Here is a 14,514-nt window from a genome sequence, read left to right as displayed (position 1 = left end):
GTGTCAAGTGCATTATGAAATATTTTTATGTCAAAGGAAACCGGCCGATTGTTCTCCCTTTTTACCGAGCACAGAAGGAGAAGAAAGATGTATTCGTGGGGTCATGAGGGACGTGGGCTAGATTTAAGAACTCCCTAACAAAAAAAGAGACTCGGCGGTCACTGGAAAGCGGTACCTATGGGAGACGTGGAAATGGATTTTAAAAAACCAGTTGGGTCTTTCTCAGTCTACAACATGTTTGACCTCAGTGACTGACCTTCTGTGCATCTCTGATTCCTTTGGTTCTATAAATATGTTCTTGCCATATTCCCGAATTATGGAATTGAATTACTGAATGATTACTTTGCCAAGACAATATGATCATAGTATCCTACGATGAACGTAGGAGGGATAGATTATCATCTCCATTTCAAAGACACAGAGACTGAGTCACAATGTAAATTAGGCGGTTAAAATAATAAATCTCCAGCTGAACATTTTTCCTTCAATCTGTGTAACTTAAGGAAGCGCAATCGTTTCTCTTTTTTTAAAAACACGCTTCGATTTTGCTTACGACAGAAGCCGGCTTATCCTTTTTTGGAGAGTTCCTAGGATGGGGCTGGGCTTTGGACTTTGGATTCTAATTTTGAAATTCTGACACTTTTCCTGGGTGAGCTCAGATAAACTGTTGAATGTCTCTGGGCCTAACATGTTTTACTGTATAAACAGAAGATCAGCTGGCTCTGATCCCAGCTCCCCAGCTCCAAATCCAGAATCCCATCAGCCTATATTCAAAGCAGCTTTCTGGATTGTATCCGATGCAGAATGTAGGAGAGAAGGCAGAGCTGGAGGCTTCCCTCTCTCCTGCGTTAGGAAAGCAGAAGGGACTGTTTTGCTAAGGACTCGAGTTATTCTGAATTTATGAGGCCTGTTGGAGGCCTCTGTGACTCATAGGGTCAAGAGCACACCTTTCTGTTGAGTTCCTGAATGATGGGCTTTCTTACCACTTACCCAGAAAGGGAAGAGGGGGAAAGAGACCTTGATGCAGAAGGTACCTGAAAACGAAATCAGAAAATCCTGTCTTTCTTTCGAAAGTTCCTAGGGCAGATGGAGAACCTGTTAGTTAATAATCAAAAGAATTCTTCAGTGACTGCTCAGATGAATAAATATTTTAAAAAGCCATGGAGTATGTAAAGAATTTTAATCTAGCCTGGGTGTTCACTCCCCTCAACAACAACTGCTGAGAAACCACTGGCCTCTGAATGATTCATGGGCCTAAATACAAGGAAGACTGATAGGGAGGATCCCACCTTAGACTTGCAAAATGGGATCCTTCTTTTATCTCCTGGGCTGGCTTTTCCTCCAGAGTGAATGGGAGCCCCAGTGGAGGTTGAGGGGCACAGGTCCCCCCTCCACCTCCTCCATTGACCCCGGGGCTCAGTAAGGGTCTCACTAGGAGGACCTGACAAGCAGTTAACATTTATAGAACATTTTTAAGGTTTTCAAAGTGCTCCACACATATTATCTCACTGTATCTTCCCAATAACCCTACAAGGTGGGTGCCATTATTATCTCTGTTTTATAGAGGAGGAAACTGAGGCTGAAAAAGTTTGATCTGATTGATTCCGGGATGGAAGGGAGCTGGAAGGCTGTCAGTTCCAGCACCTTTATAGATAAGGTAAATGAGGTTTAAAGAGCCCACGTGATTAGCTCATGATGGCTAATAGGTAGAGCAACAGGGCCTAAAGTCAGGAAGTCCCAAAGTTCAAATCTAGCCTCAGACACTACTGGCTGTGTGACCCTGGGCACGTTAATCTCCTGTTCTCTTTTGGAAAATGAGCTGGAGAAGGAAGTAGCCATCCACTCCAGGAACTCTTCCAAGCAAACCCCAAATAGTATTCTCGAGATTGCACAAGACAGACAGTAGGAGTCAGAGCACAATTTGAATCCGGTTCTTTCTGTTGCCAACTTGGACACATTTGTCACTTTCCCCCTGGGCTGTATAGGCTTAATCTGGGCTTACATACACAAGCCCACAGAATCCTGTGCATGTGGAATTGAGCAAGAGTTTTGAACTCTGGGAAGTATTACTGTAGAAACAAGCCTGGATTGGCCACCAAAGACCTGAGTTTGAATTCCAGTCTGCCTTTTACTAACTATGTGCCTTTGGGCAAATGACTTCTTTCCACAGATCTCAGCTTTTTCTTTTTTAATAAAATGAAGGGGAAGGGGCCACGGTCTAGACATCTTTAAGTCCCTGCTAACACTCGGTCTGATTGCTCAATTCTCATCTCCCTGCGGCGAATGACCTTGAACAAATTTCTTTCTACAGGAAGTGGGAATGATATTTTGAGGAAATTCTCCCCTCCCCCCACCATGCCTCAGTGTCTTTGTCTGTAAAAATGGGATCAGCAGACATCCAAAAGGTAATTGTGAGAAAGTCCCTTAGTAAGCAATAAAGCACCTCGAAACAGAGCCCATGGCTATGGAGAAGACACTGGATCACGCATAGAGAGTTCAGTTGGGCCTTCCAGGTCTAGTTCGACCTCATTTGACAGATGAGGAAACTGAGGCCCAGGGTGGCTAAATAGCTTTCTTGAAGTCACCAAAGAGAAAGAGCATTGACTCAAAAGGAAGAAGACCTGGATTCAGATTGTATGATCATAGTGGTGTGACCCTGGCCAGTCACTTGACGTGCTCAGGTCTCAGTTTCCTCATCTGTGAAAAGAGCTGGCTGGACTAAATCATCTCTAAGATCCTTTTTCAGCTCCAGCTTTATGAACATATGTTTGAATTCTCAGAGCCAATCTTTGAACTCAGATCTTCTCACTACAAAAATCATCACAAAAATCTCCTGATATCATACTTCCCAAAGGTCTGGCCTTGGAATCGGGAAGTCATGGGATTGGGATTTTCCTTTGGAGCCGACTAGCTATGTGTCGCTAAACTCCCCAGTAAGAGCTGAGGTGCTGCCCTGCTCTGGTGCAGGAGATTTCCATGTCAGGAGATTCCCACACCAATGAAAAGGCAATCCAGACCAAATCCAACAATAGCCAATAATAGCCATTTAGTATCTAATAACATCTACTATATCCATTTACAGCTAATCTTTTATATCTGATAATAGCTAATAAATGCAGCAAATCAATAGTCACAGCTAATAGTAGCTAATGAACAAGCTTTCAATTGCTAAAAATGGCTATCCATATCTAATAGTAATTAATAAACAGCTGATCAATAGCCATGGCTAATAATAGCTAATGAACACGGCTGGTCATAGCCAATAATAGCTATTTATGCATAATAATAGCTAATAAGCACAGCTGATGAATAGCCACAGCTCATCATAGCTGATGAATACAGGAGATCAATCACTAATAATAGCTAATAAGCATAGCGGATCATAATCACATCTAATAGCTAATGAATACAGCCGGGCAATAACTAATAGCTCATACCGCTGAATAATAGCCACTTATAAATAATAATACCTAATAAGTGTGCATGTTCAATAGCTAACAATAGCTAATAAGTACAGCTGATCAATAGCCACATGTAATCATAGCTGATGAATACAGACCAATAACTAATCTTAGCTAATAATCACAGCTTATCATAATCACATCTAATAGCTGATGTTTACAGCTGATCAATAGCGAAAGCTACTTATAAATAATAATACCTAATAAGCGCATCTATTCAATAGCTAATAAGCACAACTGATCATAATCACATCTAATAGCTAATAGCTAATAATCATAGCTAATCAGTAGCCACAGATAATCAGCTGATCGATAACTAATAATAGCTACTTATAAATAATAATGTCTAATAAATACAGCTGTTCAGTAGCTAATAATAACTAATAAGCACAGCTGGTCAGTAATCACATCTAAGTAGCGAATGACTACAGCTGAGTAATAGCCACATCTAATAATAACTGATGAATGCAGCTGATCGATAGCTAATAAAAGCTATTTATCCGTCAGAGTTGATCAGCCCAGCGGATGGATCGCTCCCATCAGGCTCTGTAAGGTTGGCAAAGTGCTTTATGCAGATGACCTCATGTGACCCTCCCCAGCACCCCGGGAGGCAGCGGCGGCGGCGGCGGCGGCGGCGGCTCTCCCCATTTCCCGGAGCGCGCGCACACACAGCCAGGAGGCTGCAGAGGTCACACTGGGACCCCTGGCTTTCACACCCCCAGGCCGGCCCTTCATGCCCCAGGTTTCCCTTGGGGATGACGCCCGGTCTGTGAAGCCTTAAAAGTTGGACGGAAGCTCGGGGTGGCCGGCGGGGCCGCCTGCCGTGCGGACGGAGGGCTCTCCCGGCCCCGGCTCGGGCCGCCCGCTCCCCGCTCCGTGCCCCGGGGGCGCCGGGCAGTAAATGGCAGCGTTCTGCCCCCGCCCCCACGTTCCCGCATCCCAGACCTGTCCGCTCCGAAACCAGCTGCGTTTGGGGACCGAAGGGGCCCGGGGGCCACCGCGCCGTAACCGGTCGCCCCTTGCCCCGAGCCGCGGCTCTGGCCCTGCCTCATCCCCCATCGCCCCCAGGAGCACACGCCCGGCGCCCGCGTCTCTGCGTCCCGGAATGCCCACGGGGCTTTGGAGACTCGCACCGGCTTCCTTCCCCGCGCCCGGGCCTGATCGGCGCTGAGCCCGCAGCTCCGTGGGGAGGGGGGGGGGGGTCCTGTAACTTAGCCGGCTCCACTTACCCCCTGCCCTCGCTCAGATTCCCGGCCTCCTCCGGGCACATGTCCTTACATGCATCTCCGGGGCCCGGCCGCAGGCTGCCCGTGCCCGACGCCAGTGCAGATACCCGTCCCGGTGCCAAGCCCGGCGCCTTCCGTAACCTTGATGGGCCGTCCTACCCTGGAAGTTAGGGCGGCCGCGTGTCCGCCCCCGCCATCCCCGGGCGCCGGGGCCGCTGCCCTGACACTCAAACTTCGGCCAACTCCGGCCCGGCCCCCTCCCCCAACACCGTGCCCAGCCCGCCGGCCCCGGGGCCTCCGGGAGGCGCGTTCCTAGGGAAGGTCCGGGAGCTCCCCTGCAAAGCGGCCAGGATCGCGCCCCGGAGGCTGAGGCTGCTGCAAAACTTCCAGGGGATGTCTGCAGCCCCATCTCCCGGCCTTAAAGGGACAGGGCCCTTTTCACCATATAAGGAGAGAAGCTGCTTCTTTCCAGAGCTGCCAGCGAAGCTGGGAGGCCAGGGGGCTCACTACCTGCCGTTGGGACGCACCAGTGAGTCATCGGTGTAAATTCGGGGCTCGGAAGGGGGTTGCCTAGAGGAGGACTCTCGAGCTCAAGAGCTAACCTGCACATCATCTCATCCAACTTATTTTACAGATGAGGAAACGGCATCAGAGGCAAACGCCTTTTTCTCGGTCAAAAAGTTAAGATCAGGAGCGGTTAGGTGGCTCAGTGGATAAAGCACCAATCCTGAAGTCAGGACGACTTGAGTTCAGACACTTGACACTAGCTGGGTGACTCTGGTCAAGTCACCTAACCCCATTGCCTAGCCAAAATCAAACCAAAACAAAAAGATAATATCATGCACTATAACTTTAGGAATGTAACTTAGATTTTATTTAATTTAGAATATAACAATTTTTTCCCCTTCCTCTCTCCCTCCTCCTTCTCCTCCTCTCTCCCCCTATTTCTCTCTCTCTCTCTCTCTTTCTCCCTCCCTCCCTCTATTTTTTCCTCTCTCTCTTCCCCCTTCTCCCCTTTCTTTTTCTGTCTCCCCCTTTGTCTCTGTCTATCTCTCTCTTCCTCCTTCTCTCAGACTCTGTCTCCCCATCTTCCCCCACTTTTTCTTCTCCCCCTCACTCTCCCTTTCCCTTCCTCTTTCCTTCCCCCCTTCTTTCTTCTCTCTTCCTTCCTTTCTTTCTCTCTGTCTCTGTCTCTCCTCCTCCCCTCCCATTCTACTGACAGTTAAAGTTTGACAGCTTCATTTACTTCAGACAGGCAGGGATTAAAACCTGAATGTGTTTAAACAAAAATTCTGCTGATCCTTCACTATAAAGCTGACCTATTGAAAGGGGGCAGATTAAAAGCATTTATGTGTTATTTTTTTTAAGAAGTAAAGAGGTTTTGCTGAAGCTCCCCAAAGTGGAGCACCCACCTTCCTGGCAAGGCTCTCTCTCTAGCCCCTCACCCACCCACTTGCTGGACTAGTTGAGTAGATCTCAGTGATTTAGAGGTCAGAAGTCCTCATCTCCCTATTTTTATAGGGGAGGAATCCAGCAATTTGCCCAAATTGTTACTCGGGCAGTAAATGATCGATTTGGAATTCTCACTCAGATCCTGACTTCAGATGCAACATTCTCTCCACAGAACAACCCAGGCTCCTTGAACCCTTCCTACTGAGCCTTCCAACTTTGAATCCTCTCTTCTTGATTTTCCCTCAATGCTAATTCTGCTGGGTTATTAAACAGCTTTTGGTGTTCAATTCTATTTAGTTCATGCCTCTATTGCATACATCGTGGTTCTGTAGAGAAAGCCTTGGTGGTTGAATCAGGAGACCTGGTGGGAATTAGCAGTGTCATCTTGGGCAAGTCCCTCACCTCCTCTGAGAACCAATGACCTCACATGTGAATCAAAGAGGCTTTAAAGCACATCAACTCTGGGAATATAAAGAAAGACAAAACCAGTATTATTTAGATCTCAGCTTGTGTGTGTGTGTGTGTGTGTCCGTGTGTCCGTCTCCTAGATCCCTCTGGCAATGTGGAGAACTCTTCTCAGAATAATGTTTTTAGTGTTAAAATAAAGCACATTAGGTTACCGAGGAAATTGATCCCATCACAATAGTCACACAAATTACAAAAAACAACCACAAGATCACTAGAGTTCAGGTGAAAAGAGCCCCTGACAGGGAAGTTGGAAGGAAGGATGGGTTCCATTTTGGTCCCTTTGGTGTCTCCTGTAAGATTCCTTCCAGCTAAAATCTCTGGTCTTATTCCCTAATGTTTTTCTTTAATTGTCCCCAGCCTACAGATCTTACTCCTGTAAATGGGAAGGTACAAAGCTCTAGGAAGGAAATGGACACTTCCCTCGGCCCGAGCCCAGTTCTGTTCATCTAGGAGGCATCAGACAAACCCCCAATGATGGAAGGAAAGGAGGAATGCTTAGGGGAATTTGTGCTTCATCACCTTTTCTCCATCCTCTGACATTCCTTTCCTCCCAGCACAGTGGCCAAAGAATGCCTTTAAAAGTTAATCATTGGCCCTTCAGCTTAAACATTGGCATCTCACGTTGCACCCTTCCCCCCTTCAGTTGACTCCTTCCCAGCACCCACTACATTTTGCTCTAAGTGGGCTATGAATTTAAATCTTCTAATAGAAAACAACAATCTATCTAAATATTTGTGAGATCTTACTTAAGTCGCCTAACCTTCCTGAACCTCAGTTTCCCCATCTGTAAAATGATAGTTCTGAAGGAAATCACTTTTGAGGTCTTTTCTCATTCTAATTCATTTACTTGCCTCTGTGGTGGTGTCTGGACAAAGAATTCCCTTCACTTATGGTTTATAATGTTGAAGATTTGTTATTCAGATGACTAGTAGAATTTAAATCCAAGTCCCTCTGACATTAAGGTTGACTCTATCATCACTGGACTTGGATGGCTCTGTAGATGTTATCTCAATGCTAGCAATAACCCTGAGAGGAAGAGGATTTAATCCCAGTTTTCAGTTTTTCTTTTCACGGACTCCTTATCTGTCTACAGACATTCCCAGCTCCCCTAGAGTCCCAAACAAAGCCTTCTCATGATTATCCTCCCTCATCTGGCTACCAGCAAACTTCTTTTCTCCCTTTCATTGCTAGTTTTCTTGAAAATGATGTCTCCTTCTTCAAGTCCATCATCACTTGTCCCCTTTGCAACATTCTTGGCTCCTTCGGGTACTCTATGATCCAGGGATATTGGGCTCTTTGCTGTATCTCACACAGGTCTCTGCACATCTTCTCTGCCTGGAACTCTAGTCCTCCTTATTTCCACATTCTGTCTACCAAGGTTTTCTTCAAGCCTCAACTCAATCTACCTTCTGCAAGAAGTCCTTGCCAGTTCCCCCTCAATGCTAGTGCCTTCCCCCTGAAGTTTTCTCTTATTTATCTCATATATCTGTACAGAGTTCTGTGAATATTTATCCCATCAGATCTTGAGCTCTTCAAAGGTAGGGTCTGTTTTTGCCTTTCTTTGTATCCCCTAGAGCTTAGCACAGTACCTGATGCACAGTAAATGCTTAATAAATGCTTGTTGCCTTGCCTTGACTCTACCCACATTTTCCTCTCAACCTTTTACAATTCGATCCTTACCTCTGTTATTCTAATGAAACTCTTCTTTCCAAAGTTATCAGTGACTTAATAGCTCAGAGTAATGGCTTCATTCCTGGCTTCTGACTTCTTGGTTCCATTGGATAGAGGCAACCCTCCCTTCCCTCTGCATTGGATCTGCCATTTTGGCTCAGAAGCTCCATACTGTTCCTATCTCTCCAACTGCTTCCTTTCTGTATACTTTGATCATTCCAATGCCTTAAAAATTAGAAGTAAAGATCCGTCCTTTATCTTGTTCTCTCTTTATATTTTCTCCTACGGCAGGCTCATTTACTCTCCAAGCTCCATTATTACATTTATATAGGTAACTCCCAAACTCTCATCTCCAGGCCTTTTCACCTCCCCAGGCTCTCAGAGTCCAACAATTTTCCAACGCATTTACATTTTTCCCATGAATAAAGATAGAGCTGGGGCCCTATTCCAATAAATAGTGAAGCGGTGCCATTATTCAGGTTCATATTGCTTACTTCCACTGGGTTGGAATCAATTACCTACTTATATTACTTACTTCATACTTAGCTTAAGAAAGCCCTATATAAACATGAGCTGTTATGATTATATTTCTCAAGTTTGGATGTTTATATGCTGAGATGTCCTAGATGGCGAGAGCTTCATAATAAAAATGATATGGAGTCCAGAGTGGGAGAAGGGCTAGGGAGCTGGTTGTTTTTGGGTAGACGGGAAGTTATAGGGAACCAAGACCAAAGAAAACTCCACTGGCCCAACCTTCAATTTCTCTTACAGACATCATTACGTTCTGCCTTAGTTTCTCTCTCTTGCAAGAACCTGAAACTAAAATGTCTCTCCATGGGAGAGTGGAGGAAAAGGAAGGTAATTCAGTTGTAAGGTGAACCCCCTGCAGAGCTGATAATGGAATCTGAGCCCCTTCGTGATTAGGCGAATATAGGATAACACTTCCGAGTTCTCAAGGTTTTAGAAGGGAGCTTTTGTTAAACCAGCTGGGGCTACTGTGAGAAGTCACCTATCTCCCACAGGCCTATTCAGAGTTCCCAGGGATTCGATAGAACATGGCAGCAAAGCAAATAGATGGAAGAGGCAGATTATTTGTACCCAAAACAAGGAGAACGAGGTGGAGACATAGACAGAGAGAGGTGGGGGGAAGGAGAGAAGGAGAGGGAGACAGAGACAGAGAGACTGATACAAAAAGACATACACAGAGAGAGGGAGAGATAGACACACACAAACAGACAAAGACAGAGAGAGAGGCAGACATAGAGACAGAGAAAGAGAAAAAGACAGAGACAGAGAGAGACAAGAAACAGACACGAGACAGACAGACAGAAACAGGCAGAGAGAGAGAGAGAGAGAGAGAGAGTTACAGTGAGGAAAGATCTCTGTCCTCTAAGGTCATTCATTCATCATATATGGAGAACTGAAAAGGACCTCAGAGGTCATTAACTTTAACTCGAACATTTAAAAATAAAGAAACGAAAGCCTGAGAAATAAGTGAACTTGTCCAAGGTCACATGACCAGAAAGAGCAAAGGTGAGATTAGAACTCAGCTACTGTTGGTTCCATCCAGCCCGAAGCTACATACAAGTTTTTCCTGACATCAAACCTCAGTCTCCACCTTTGGGACCTCTACCTACTGCTCCTATTTCTGTCTGTCGGGACACAGGTTCACTACCTGGGCTCCGTGAACTGTTTCTTTTTCATTTTAAAACATTTTAGCAACTATATTTCAGTATAATTAGATTTCTTTGTATTCCTATGTATATTTTCATGCTCTGTTTTGAGAAGTCCACAGCTCAAAGGAAGCCTAAGAACTCAGGTTCTGGGGCCAAGCAGGATTTGCTTGCATTCCTCTTCCAATGCAACATGGGAAACTTCCACCCTTCTCCATTTCTGTTTCCCCAGTCTGGAATTAGGGAGACCTGCATGCGAATCCTGCCTCAGACACTAGCTGTGTGAACATGGGCCAAGTCTCTTAATCACTGATGTGTAAGATGGGGATAATATTTATCTCCTAGGGTTGTTGGGAAGGTCAAATGAGGTAATATCTATAATGGACTTAGCACAGTTTCTGGCATATAGTAGGTGCTTAATGAAAGTTTATTCCCTTCCCTTTGCTCAATGATAATAACTGCCTTTCATATAGCCCTTTCAAGTTTTCAAAATGTTTTGCAGACATTATATCATTTGAGTTAAAGAACCCCTTTGTGAGGGAAAGGGCTGTAGGACTTTTTACACCGATTTTATACATGAGGAAGAGAGGAGATGGCCTGCTCGTGGTCACAGAAGCTAGTCAACATCAGACATAAAATCTGGATCCAGGTCGTCCCGATAGCAAGTCCCCTTTGTCTATTGGTTACATCACACTGTTGACTTCAAGTTAGGATGGATCGGCTGCCCTCATTCGGTGCGGGAAACTCGGTGTGCATTCAACAGATGCTTGTTTATTGCTAGATTGATGAGAAGAGTTGGCGATAAACGGCTGGATTCTGCTGTGCACCCCGCAGCTGACTGACAAATTACAAATTACTGGGGGTGGGGGGACTCCAAGCCTCAGAGACTCTAGCTACTTTTCTAGTGAGGAGGGCAAAAACCGTTTTCGACATTATTTGCAGCACTCAGGATCTCTGGGGCAGCATGAGCATGCTGGCGAGGTTTCCAGTGGACACCTGCCTTTCTTTGGCAATTTCTCTTTCACAAAAGTCCTTTCACCAGCAAACTTTGACCCTGATTCTCAGTGGGTGAGTTGATGCTGGATCCAGATGAAGATTTACTGAATAAAACCCCCAATGCAACAAGCTTTCCCCATCCCCTTAGATTGTGAGGGTTTATTTTTTGCCTCTTTTTGTATCCCTAGTGCTTGGCACAGTGCCTGGGTCATTGTGGGTACTCAATAAATGTTTATCGATTGATAAGAAAAATAATCATTATTGTTGTTAATATCATAATTATCCCCCATTGGGGTTCTCAAAGGCGATGTCAGTGGATGACAAGCTCTAGAAGAATCTTTTCTAGCCTAGAATATTAGCTCTGTGATGAGCTCGGAGGATCAATCTTACCAAGCACAGAGGCTTAGTATAAGAACATTGGCCAATAAGTGATAAATGTGGCGATATGGAGGAAGTGTAATAAAGATAAATCTAGTTGACATTTGTATAGCACTTTGTAGATTCCAAAGTATCATCCGTACATTCTCCCATTGATTACCTGTAAGGTAAGTTTTCAGATATTCTATCCATTTTACAGAGTGAAAAAATTGAATCTCAAGGAAGTAAAATGACTCTAGTTCAAGGGAACCAAGACAACAACCAGCACCTTTATGAGAAAAGTGTTCATTTATTCAGATGCAAAATAAAATTAAATTAGAATCCCAACTTCCCACTAAAATGGTGCTCCATGGTGGTAGACACATGATCCTGGCTTTTGGTGATGTCACAAGGGCCCTGTCATGGACAGTGTATGTGTGTGTGTGTGTGTCTGTGTGTATGAGTGAGTTTGTGTGTGTGTGTGTGTGTGTGTGTGTGTGTGTGCAGTGTGTAGTGTGTGAGTGAGTGAGAGTGTGTGTGTGTGTGTGTGTGTGTGTGTGTGTGTATTAGCTAAATGTAGAAAGGACTCATCAACTGGATCTTGGCAATACCTTTATCCCCTCCCCTAAATAAATAATTTTTTGGGGGGAAAGGAAGATGTCCATCACACATGGTAGAGATAGTAGTGTTCAATGGAAGAGCACTGGCTCTGTAGCCAGAGGATCTGGGTCCAAATCTTGCCTCTGATACTTAGAATCCGTCTGATTTTAGACAAATGCTTTATTCTCTCTGGGTCCCAGTTTTCTTATCCGAAAATGAAAAGTTTGACTTAGGTGGCCTTCACTGTCCCTTTCAGCTTTCTCTCCACGATCCCAGAGTTTTAGTAAGGCTTTGAAGCATTGTTAACTACCGTGGAAGAGGGAATGCTCATAAAACGAATGAACGAACGAAAAACTATTTACTGAGCACTTACTCTGGGCAAAACACTAGACTAAGAAATTGTTGGGATATGGAGGCTCCAGAAGCACACCTTCTAATAAAGGGGGACAAGCTTCCTTGAATCATTGAAGAGCACTCTCAGCCAGCCAGAGCCTGCCATATTGTGAGCCCTCTCTTAGATTTGCCTTCATCTAACCTAATTTCAAAGCTCCCTCCTTTGCTTGGCTCTAAGGAGGAGTGCTCGCCAGCTGGGAAGGCCCCCGTTGTGTGGAGAGCTGCGAGAGAACACTCTGGCACATCTAAGATATGTGGAACTTGCTGTCAAGAACTCCGTTTTCTAATGGAGTGAGCTGAGTCACTGACTTGGCACGTAAGCTATTTCAGAAGGGGTAGAGGGCAGGATCTTTTTTTAGTGGGGAGAGCTGGACTCCAGAGCCAAAACTCTCGCAAGCTCATTTCCATCTTTGGGCAATCAAAGCCACAGTCTTTTTTAAATTCCCAAGGAAATTTTACGTGGAAGCCGGAATAATATTCAGCCTGGCTGGCTCATAAACAAGTCATACGTGAAGACATGACTCCAGGAAGGTCTTTGATTACAAGCCTTAAGGGGAGCCATAATCATGGGAGGTAGAGGTATTAAGTAATTAATTTGAGGGTGATGATGGCCAAGAACTTAACCTTTTGTAGTCTGTGAATCTCTACCATGAGACTGCTTGGAGTGTTTGAGGTGGGTGATCGCATCCCTGATCCTATAAATTGCTAGAGAAAGGCAACCAGTGAATGGATGGTCTGGGTTCCAGCCTTCTCTCTCTATGGTCAGGGATGGCTGAGAAAAGAGTTCATTTTCCTGGAATTTGGGGCATTCCAGACTGGTTGATGCCAGAGAAAATTTAGTCATTCATTGGTTGGCACCTGAGGTAACTGCAATTTTCTAGGATGAGAACAATTGGCTGCCTGGTCAGAGCATCGTTGGTTAGAACAAAGGTCAAAATAAATTGCATTGTGGGAGAAAGGCTATATGAGGTGAAAATATTTGTGTTACAGAAGTTAGGATACAAATTGATTAAACATTTTAGCAACTCTAAAATATGGGAAAAGGATAAAGTAAAAAAAAATGACTCTAGCATCGTTTTTAAAGGGATCATTAATTGATAGGAAAATAGTCGCCATAAAAAAGACGTAAAAAAAAATCTCAAAACCATTCCATTGGAGAAACGTGTGACCTTGTAGAGGAACACAGATACCGTTTATTTGTAAAACACTTCAGAGCAGGAGAAGGAAAAGTGTGAATTGTGGCTATACTATTATCTGTCACTTCTCAGAGCCTCAGTTTCTTCAAGTACAAATGAGGGGCATCCTGGGGTCTTCTAAATAATGAGTAATAATAGTTAATATTTATAATGCTTTAATATATGTGAAGTATTTTAAAAAAATTATCCCATTTGATCCTCACCAAAACCCTGGGAGGTAAATGCTATTATTGTCTTCATCGCACAGCTGAGGAAACTGAGGAAGATAAAAATAAAGTAACTTGCTATAGTTAGTAAATATCTAAGGGAGAATTTTAACTCAAGTCTTCCTAATATCAAATCTGACAAACATCTCTTTGCCTAGAAGGAGATTGGGCTAAACAAATTTTAAGGTAACAAGATGTGCTTTCTAAGCTCCCCAACTTTTCATTTTTGCAAAAGCTCATCTTTTAAATGTTAGTCTTCTCCTAGTAATGTCTTATGATTTGGGGACAAAGAATTTGGGGACAAAATCCAAATCACAAATGTTTAAAACGGCAATGCAAGGAGGATACGCTGGGATTAAGGGGCATATGAACAGGTGGTATCAGGTTATTATAGTTATGATTTCTTATGAAAAACTGAATTATTAAGGGTGCCAGGAAAGGGAAGGGTCCAGTCCTAGACCAATAAAGAGAAGCAATCTAAGGATGATTCATTTACAGTTTATGGGGTGACTCCTTCATGGGGGGTTCTTGGAAAAACTTGGATAAAAATCACAAAGAATGAGAAGGCATGGAAGTTTGTAAGAAGAAGGAATGATTACTTTGATGACTATAGAACCATCAGAGTACCAAAAGATCATGGCGAGCTCCCATCATCCATTTGCTTTTCAAGTGTAACAGCAGCTTTAACAGTCCTACCCTAACACTGGAGATATTGTTATTCTGTCTTTAAGGAACAATGGAAGCTCACTAGTAACAGATTTCCCTTTGTAGCCATGAATCATATTCTGTTTTCTATCCTGAAATCTGGAAGAGGA

The 14,514-nt window shown here is 44.2% G+C and overlaps 1 protein-coding gene across 2 annotated transcripts in view; it reads right to left on the bottom strand.

The window, feature by feature from the left end:
- The window catches only part of LOC100913944 (schwannomin-interacting protein 1), a 576,192-nt gene that overhangs the window by 202,796 nt on the left and 358,882 nt on the right, over positions 1-14,514 (bottom strand). The window contains exon 1 of one of the 2 annotated variants that reach the window (XM_031957584.1): positions 4,691-5,390. The exons of the other annotated variant lie outside the window; for it this stretch is intronic. The gene's annotated coding sequence lies outside the window, so the exon portion shown is untranslated. Of the gene's footprint in view, positions 1-4,690; positions 5,391-14,514 lie in introns of those variants that run through there. 2 annotated transcript variants of the gene reach the window in all.

The sequence above is a fragment of the Sarcophilus harrisii genome, chromosome 3 (genome assembly GCF_902635505.1).
Source record: "Sarcophilus harrisii chromosome 3, mSarHar1.11, whole genome shotgun sequence".
Classification (NCBI taxonomy): Eukaryota; Metazoa; Chordata; class Mammalia; order Dasyuromorphia; family Dasyuridae; genus Sarcophilus; species Sarcophilus harrisii.
The sequence above is the reverse complement of the archived record's forward strand: the minus strand, read 5'-3'. Positions and strand labels throughout refer to the sequence as shown.